The sequence below is a fragment of the Cyprinus carpio genome, chromosome A7, assembly GCF_018340385.1.
Source record: "Cyprinus carpio isolate SPL01 chromosome A7, ASM1834038v1, whole genome shotgun sequence".
NCBI classification, from domain to species: Eukaryota; Metazoa; Chordata; class Actinopteri; order Cypriniformes; family Cyprinidae; genus Cyprinus; species Cyprinus carpio.
In genome coordinates, this window is record NC_056578.1 from 22655767 (window position 1) to 22662385 (window position 6619).

The window sequence follows — 6619 nt, forward strand, 5'->3', positions numbered from 1 at the left end:
GTTTGACTGCCAACAACTCTCGATTGCCAATGTCATAATTAACTTCTGCAGGAGATAAACGGTGAGAATAATACGCGCAAGGATGCACCTTTCCGTCTGAGGATGCGCGTTGGGACAACACTGCTCCTACCCCCCCCTCTGACGCGTCGACCTCCACTATGAATTGACGTGAGCGATCAGGGGTGACGAGAATGGGAGCTGAAACAAAGCAGCTTTTCAGTTTGGCAAACGCAGCCTCGGCTGCGTTTGACCACCTGAACGTCAAACTAGGGGAGGTCAAGGCGGTCAGAGAAGCGGCTAGTTGGCTGAAATTGCGAATGAAACGCCGGTAAAAATTGGCGAACCCCAGAAATCTCTGCAGGGCCTTGCGAGACTCTGGGGATGGCCAATTTACCACAGCCTTAACCCTCTGGAGTCTAAGGGTATTTTTGGGGCCTGGAGAAGTTTTGTCATGCCCTGACATTTGTGCTTTTTTCAGTTTCTTATAAATATCTAAATGGCTAAAGTCTAATCTCACTGTAATCAGCACAAACTAGGCTATAATAATATGTGAGCAGCATGTATGTACATGATTGTGTTTTTGAGAAAAAAAATGTTATGCGTGGTTAGTGAAAAACTAAAAATGTTAAATCACTTGAATAAGGCAATAAAACACATACAGAAAATTGGTTCCCAGATATTTTGAGAACTGGAGCTTGTAGCCTAGAATTTTTTTTTTTCTAAATGATGTGAAAATCATCTTGTTTACTCACTTACAGAAAAACAATATATTGATTTAAATTTTCTAAGACACTTTTTGTTGGTAAAAGTCATATGCGAGTAGGCGTCAACTATCATGAATTCACACCTGAGAAGACAAAGACCTACATAATGAGCTGCATAATGAGCCATTCAGTCAGCTGTGTCACTGAGAGGGATGAGTTACAAGAAAGAATGTGAGGACAAAATAAATCTATATAATTTTATGTTTGTAGTTTATTTAGAATATATTTAATTATCCCACAACATAATTTAATATTCACTTGTGAGTGCAGTTAAACAGTTTATTAGGAAAAATCAAAGCTGACTTTCAAACTGAATTTTTTGCATCATTACTCCAGTGACACAATCCTTCAGAAATCCTTTTAAAAATCTTATTTTCTACAAAAAAAACATTTATTGTTATTATTATCATCATCATCATTATTATTATTATTATTATTATATTATTATTATTATTATTATTATTATTATGATTAATGTTGAAAAGAGCTGAGAATTTTTTTTTTAGGTTTTTTAGGGGGGATAAATTGAAAGAACAGCAATGATTGTTACATTTGTTACAGTTACATTTATTGGTACATTTATATTATTTACATCAAGCTTTTGAATGGTATAGTAGTGTATAATTGTTATTGAAACTTCATAATATTTCACTTGATTATACATTTAGTCAGGAATTATAGTTTGGAAAAAAGTCTTTGGAAAAAGTCTAACTAGTAAAATGTTTACACGTTATGTGAAAACTAGTACAAGTATATAAATCAATAAAAAGAGACTTACTCATGTTTATGATCTCTGCTGAATAAAGTGCTTCATTCTTTTTTCTGAGGAAATCCAAATCTCAAATCCTCAACCACATCACATCTTTTTGGGGTGAATTATGTCTTATTCCTCTCATCGCGAAGCAAACAGTAAAAAATAATAAAAACTTGAAGAACAGTCTCGCTGCGTTGTCTTCTGTTGTGTGGGCGTATTCAAAAGCCGCGCGCTTCAGTGAAACATTTGAATCTCAAAAGCGCGCTCGGTGCGCGGGGGCGTGGTCGCATTACAAGATAATGAAGGGAGACGTGAAAAAACGGACATCGCGTTGTTTTCATATGGATTACTTTATCACAGAATATTTGTTTTCAGCAGCACTTGTTTAGTTTAAAAGTAGACATGTCAGGCTTTCTATAGATATCTCTCTCATGTCTCTTCGTTGAGTATTCACTGAGTTACAGTTCATTTTAATGACGCATTTGTATCTGAAGATCAGCGCAGACAAAGGCTGCAGACAGCACTCCTTGTTTGTTATCTTTATTTTATAAGTGCACAAAGTTTTGTTGTTATTATGTCTGTATACAAAAAAAAAGTAGACCCTTTACAGATTCGATTGATGTATTGCACTTATCTGTATGATCAAAACTGAAAGTGTAATTTAAGTTCTTTTCGGGGTTATCAGGAGAAAATACCCCAAAACGCGTATACGCGTTAATCGACTCCAGAGGGTTAACCTTGTCAGGATCCATGTGAATTCCCTCAGTCGAAATGATGTGTCCTAGAAAAGAAACAGACTGTGCATGAAAAACGCATTTCTCCGCCTTGACAAACAATCCATTCTCTAGCAACCGCAGAAGCACTCGTCGTACGTGTTGCACGTGTTCCTGGAGAGACGAAGAAAAAATCAATATGTCATCCAGGTAAACATATATGAACAGATCGACCATGTCTCGCAACACGTCATTAACGAGTGCTTGGAAGACTGCCGGCGAGTTCGTTAGCCCGAAAGGCATCACGCAGTACTCAAAATGGCCTCTAGGGGTGTTAAAGGCAGTCTTCCACTCATCCCCCCCACAATTTAGTGAAAACGGACGCTCCCTGCAACCTCTCAAAAGCTGAAGACATAAGCGGCAAAGGATAGGTATTCTTTACCGTTATGTTGTTCAGCCCTCGGTAGTCAATGCAAGGTCGCAAGGATCCGTCCTTCTTTCCCACAAAAAAGAACCCCGCCCCCGCTGGAGAAGAAGAAGGGCGGATGAACCCCGTTGCTAGAGAACTGGATATATATTTCTCCATGGCCGCCGTCTCTGGAATAGACAAAGAATATAACTTGCCCTTAGGCGGAGAAGTTCCTGGCAATAACTCTATCGCACAGTCATAGGGACGATGAGGAGGAAGAGAATCAGCACGAGACTTACTGAACACCTCCTTCAGGTCGTGGTACTCCGCGGGCACGTTAGCCAAATCCACTGCTTCCCCCTGAAAACACAGACTCAGAAACATTAAACACCAGCAGACAAAAGACAAGACCAATGACACTCCTCGCTCCAGCTAGCCACAGATCCGAGGCGCCAATAGATCCTGGGGTTGTGTTTCTGGAGCCAGGTGTGACCGAGAACAATGGGAGATTGAGGTGAGTCCGTGATGTAAAATGAAATCTCCTCCGTATGGTTGCCAGATGTGATGAGAGAAACAGGTAAAGTGGTCTGTGTGATGACTGGCAGTCTGTGTCCGTTGAGTGCAAAAAGGTGCAATGGGCTGTTTGAGGGAGGTGAGAGGAATGTTGAGTCTAGTAGCAAACTTAAAGTCCATGAAACTACCCTCGGCCCCAGAATCCAACAAAGCGTGATGATGGAGTGCGTGGGTGGACCACCGTAGACTCACCGGAAGGAGTGTCGATGTAGATGAGGTCTTCCTGGCAGAGATCCCACCCGATAGTAGCCTCCGTCTTACTATCGGGCTTGGGCTTTTTATCGGACAGCGCTGGATGTGATGTTCTTGGCTGCCGCAGTATAAACACAGTCCCAGGGATCTCCGCCTGATCCTCTCCTCCCGGGAGAGCCGAGCTCGCCCCACCTGCATGGGTTCAAGATCTCCCGGTGGGCTGACCGCAACCTCTGAGCGCTGACGCTGAGCCTCCGGTCTGGTCGCGAGAACTGTTTCTCCCCCTCCGTCTGGCGGCTTGGTCGAGTCGGGTTGTCTACTCTGATGGTGAGGTCGATCAGGCCATTGAGAGAAGTGAGGAGCTCGACGGCGCGGATCTCCTGTTGGATGCGGTCAGCCAACCCATGCAGGAAGTGATCCCACTGCGCCTCTTCGTTCCACTTACACTCCGCCGCCAGGGTGCGGAACTCAATGGAATAGTCGGATACGGACCTGTCTTCCTGACGTAGGTCCGTGAGAAGTCTAGCCGCCTCCCTCCCGGAGACGGAGCGGTCGAAGACCCGTCTCATCTCCTCCGAAAGGGCGTGGAACGAGGCACAGCAGCTGTCTTGGTTCTCCCACACCACCGTCCCCCAGAGGGCAGCCCTCCCCGTCAGTAGTGACAAGACGAATGCCACCTTCGTTTCCTCGGTGTTAAACGTGCGGGGCTGCAGGGCGAAGTGCAGAGAACAATGAGACAGAAATGATCGACAAAACTTTGGCTCACCCGCATATTTCTCAGGGATGGGGAGGCGTGGTTCGGACTGGGAAATCCCCCCGGAGACGATCGGCGGTGTGGGTGGCGTGGGAGGCGCAGCGGGTGGCGGTTGTTGTTGATGTTGAGCCTGGAGAGCGAGCTCGGACACCTTCGTCACCATTGCTTGGAAAGCTCGACCCATCTCATCTATCGCCTTGTCTTGGCGATCCATACGACCAACGGCTCTCTGCAGAAACTCCTCCAGATGAGATGGGGAGCGATCGCCTGCTGCTTCCATGATGGTCAGATCCTACTGTGATGGCTCGTAAAAGAGGAGGAGGCAAATGCAGGCAATCAGAAGAAGTTTATTGATAATAGAGTCCAGTATGTAGGCAATGGTGAGAGAAGGTCTACGGTGGCGTGAGAAGTGCTGATGGTGAAGTCGGGGGTGAATGTGAAGGCGGTCGATGGATGAAACCAGGAACAGACCGGAACACTCACACGAAGACGACAACACGAACACAATCCAGAACACGAACACGGGAGACGGTAATCCAACTAGGAAGCTGAGACATGAATGAGGATCTGACAATAGACAGAGAGATGAGTGAGTTTATGTAGCTGAGTGGAGATGAGGATCAGCTGGAGCGAGACAATCAACACACAGGTGACAACAATCAACCAAACGAGCACATGGAGACTACGTGAGTACAAAAACAAACACAAAACATGACACGGAGGAACCAATGGATTTCCTACCGTGACAGGAGATTGCACCTACGCTGGAATAACATGTAATGAAACTGTGTATTAAGCATTTTGTTTTGTGTTGTGTTGCTGTTTAGTTGAAAAAATTCAAAGGGATAGTTCGCCCAAATTCTGTCATTAGTTTCTCACCCTCATATCGTTACAAACCTGTAAGACCTTCATTCATCGTTCAGAAAACAAAAATAATTTTATTCAATGATTTCTTCTCCCGTGGGAGAGTCTGCTGTCATTAACGAGAGTACCGCAATGCATGCATGTGCGTTCATTTGCCAGTAAACAAGGTGCAGCGCATGCAGGGTCTATGTCAGCAGCACCACACGCATTCGCCGTGGGTCAGAAAGCTCTCGGATTTCATCAGAAATATCTTAATTTTGGTTCTGAAGATGAACGAAGGTCTTATGTGTTTGGAACAACATGAGGGTGAGTAACTAAAGACAGAATTTTCATTTTTGGGTGAACTATCACTTTAGGTATATCGTAAAACATTGTTGACAAGATCACATGACAGATGCAGTTGAAGACCATTGGAAATGCAAGTTTAGCATTTTATAAACAATGTGTAAACTGGAAAGTATTTGGAATAGCAGATGATAATTCAATCTCAACCTGTCCTGCATGTTACTTTGTACTTCAGTTTCATTCATTTAATTTCTTGTCATTTCCTGTGATGAAATCCTGAATGAGGGTCAAAGGTTCAGATTAGGGGAACCAATGTCACATTTTTTTACAGTGCAGGAACATGGATCAAGGAAAGGGGAGACCAGGAGTACACAACCAAGGAATTTATTCATATTGCGGGGAATCACATGTAGCACAAGGAGTTGGACTAAACACAGGGAACACTATTTATACCCTTACGAAAAAGAAGTTTATTCAAGTGTGCTATTAGTATACTTATTTTAAACTAAAAAAATAGGAAAGTATACTTTTAGTTTACTTTTTATGTACTTCTCAGAAATGGGCTTTATGATATATACTTATAATGACAATTAAGTATACTTGACTTATACTTACAAAAAGTCAAAATATACTTGAACTTTACTTAAGTATACTTAATCAGATAAACTTGAAGTATACTACTTTTTGGTAAGGGTACACAGAACAGGATAATAGGAAGACAAGTCACACATGGGATCAATGGAAATTACACAGGGAACACCTGGGATTAAATCAACATAATGATGAAAACTCTCTGGAGGTCCCTCAAGACAGACGCTCTAAGGGCAGATCTGGGGACTCGGGAGGCCCTGGGGGAGCAGCCTCCGAGGCCGCGGCCCCAGCCCCCGCCCCCGAGCCCTACTATCCCCCCCAAAAAAAATTCTTGGGGAAATTTATAGTGCTGTACTCGAGGCCTGGAGCCCACCCTGGGCTTAACGGGGAAACAGGAGCCCTCCTTGGGCGGAACTGGGGATCAGGAGCCCTCCCTGGGCTTGATTAGGGATCGGGAGCCATTCCTTGGCTTGACTGAGGATCAGGAGCCCTCCGGGAGATGTGCTCTGGGTCGACACTGGAGCAAACTCTGGGGCCTGGGCCGACACCCTTCTCCTCACCCCTAGATTCCTCTTCTGGATCGGGGGGAAAAGGCGTGGTCTGGGCCAACACTGGAGCGAACTCTGGAAGAGCAGGCACTGGAAGGCGCTTTCAAGGAGTGGTCAGTGGAGTGAGCTTTGGGGCTGGCAGGAGCCTTTTGAGACTTTTGGGGCTGGCAGG